Below are 2,500 nucleotides of genomic sequence, written 5' to 3'. Positions count from 1 at the left end.
GTGTAAGAGTCCTTAGTTGGTTGAATAAAGAAACCATGGCACTTTTCCCCCTGCGTCTTTAATCCAGTTAAGTCACAAAATGCTTCTAGAATTTCAATATTTTTCTCCATTCCTGATTGGGACTTACTCAGCAGGACCAGGTCGTCTGCAAAAGCCAGAGCTGTTAATTTGCCATTCTCGTGTTGGAACCCCTCCCCACACTCTTCTAATTTACATAACAGAGGGTCAATGCACAGGTTAAAGAGGAGTGGTGACATGGGATCGCCCTGTTTCACACCAGTTTTGATTCCTATTGACTCAGACTCTCCTTCTTTAGTTTTGATTCTGGTGTGGATGTTTTGATAGAAGTCCTTAATTAATGCTATTATGTGGTCATCCAGGCCCTTTTGCTTTAGCACCGCCAGGATGTGGGTGTGGCTCACTGAATCAAAGGCTTTGGCCAAATCGACAAAGACAACCCCCAGGGGTTTCTTTTGTTTCTTTGCATTCCTAATTAATAGCTGTAATAGTTTTAAGTTCTCAGCACAGCCAGAAGATTGAATGAAGCCTCTCTGCCTGGGGTTAATGGGACACGCCTTTGCCAACCTCGCAGTTAAGATTCTTGAATAGAGTCTCAGGATGATGGAACCAATAGTAATTGGCCGCCAGTTATTAATATCATTTTGGCGTTCGGGCGCTGATGATTTAGGTATTAGGATTGTTCGGCATCCCCTTATTACATCTGGAATTTTGCCACTTAACAGCCAGAGATTAAATAGTTCTTTGATCTCCTCACAATTTGGATCCATTTTAAGCAGGGCCTTCAGGGTGATCCCATCAGGGCCTGGTGCCGATTTTTTATTCATGTCTTTGATATTCTTAAGGATCTCTTTCTCTGTAATCAATTCCTTAAAAGCCGAATTATCCGCCCGCCCCACAGACTGGAATGCTCCAAGTCCTTGAAATAAGTTCTGGGACTCCCACCTAGATCTGAAGGTGTTACTGACCTCTTCCAGGGGGAAGGCACATTGCGCAGAGTCTTTTTCATCCAGAATCATATCAGCTAACTTCCCTCGATCTAAGCGGAAGAGGCGTTGGAATCGGAGAAATTCTCCACGCTTTCTGGCTCTTTTTCTCATCCATTCCTTTTGAGGTTTCTTCTGCTGAGGTTTACGTTGGCTCTTTTTTGGCGCTTTCTGTTCAATTGATTTCTCAAACAAATACAAATATTGGTCCTGAGCTACCTCATTGAGTAATTTTAATGAGTCTGTTTTGCCTTCAATTATTTGTTTATATGTATTTTTAAGGATGGGCAGCTTCCCTGATGTCAGCTTTTCATTAATAGTCTTTTTATAGTGGGCTAGCAGCTCCCTTTCACCAGAAGATGGAATCACAGTCCTCTCCTCTTTTAACCTGTTCTTGCTCTCTTGTGTTTTCTCTCTTTCTGGCACCACAGTTTCTCTTAATAGTCTTCTCTTTTCACTGATCTGTTTTGCTGTTTTAGTTGTTAATTTTTCAGCAATCAATTTGTTAATATTTTTCCTCCCTTCAAACTCTTGATTCAGTTTCTGTAATATTTCTGTTTCCTCTTGGGACCAGATTTTTTTGTGAGCACCTCTTTTAGAGGTCTCTTTGGGGCGAGATGCTTCAATTCTTTCTGCGTTTCTCAGGGCTGGGTGAGCTAATCTCTTATGTTGTCCCAAGCCAATTTTAGTTTTAAAACATTTTTTACATTCTTCACACATAAACCCTTCTACCTGGGTAGGCTCTTGGACCCCTTTGCATTTTGGGAGATGGCATGAGATACTATGATGCTTTTCATTTGTCTTCCCACAGCGGGAACACTGGAAATTGATTTTTCTTTTCCCATGGGCTCTCTTTAGATGGTCAATCAATCTCGTCATATTGCCTGCCCGAGTGGTACAGCATGGACATGTCGGGTTGTCCTCTGGCATCTTCACCAGGGGGGTCCCAGGACAGATGTCAGCTGTATTATCCAACTCGGGCGATGCGGTTAGTATTGAGAGCTGACTCATAGAGCTCGGGGTTTCAGGACACTCCACCTCCTCGTTCCTGCTCCTCTCTGTGCTTTCATCTCGGATATCTTTCCATTGAGCTGGAGAAGTGGGTCCTACATACACCTCCGGCAATATTATCAGTTTCTCATTCCAGATAGGATCGTAGGCAGTATTGTCATTGGCTATCATGGAGTTCATGAACTCTATTCCAGCCAGACATACCCCTATCTCCTCGTCTGGTAGTCTCATATCACGTTTGGTCGCAACCTCCAGCCAATCTGCAGGACTGGTCTGGGTGCCTATGGTGACAAAAAGGCTACGTAGTTGACGAACCATTTTGTGAAGTCAATGTGAGGGAGGAATCAGTCAGATGCTCTTCCCTCCAAGAGCAACTGACTTTGCCCAACTAACTGCGCCGTGGGCTGAGCTAGCGTGTGGCAATTAAATCACCACTAAAATTTGTTTCGCCAAAATACTATCAGTCAGTGGCGAGCCAACTGATA

At 43.6% G+C, this 2,500-nt stretch overlaps 1 pseudogene; it reads right to left on the bottom strand.

Annotated features, from left to right (window-relative positions):
- LOC137459003 (28S ribosomal RNA) overlaps positions 1 to 2,500 on the bottom strand; it is an 8,476-nt pseudogene that overhangs the window by 2,882 nt on the left and 3,094 nt on the right.

The sequence above is a fragment of the Melanerpes formicivorus genome, unplaced genomic scaffold, assembly GCF_026170545.1.
Source record: "Melanerpes formicivorus ecotype bairdi unplaced genomic scaffold, bMelFor1.0.p_v2 SCAF_305, whole genome shotgun sequence".
Classification (NCBI taxonomy): domain Eukaryota; kingdom Metazoa; phylum Chordata; class Aves; order Piciformes; family Picidae; genus Melanerpes; species Melanerpes formicivorus.
This window is presented reverse-complemented; position numbering and strand designations above follow the sequence as displayed.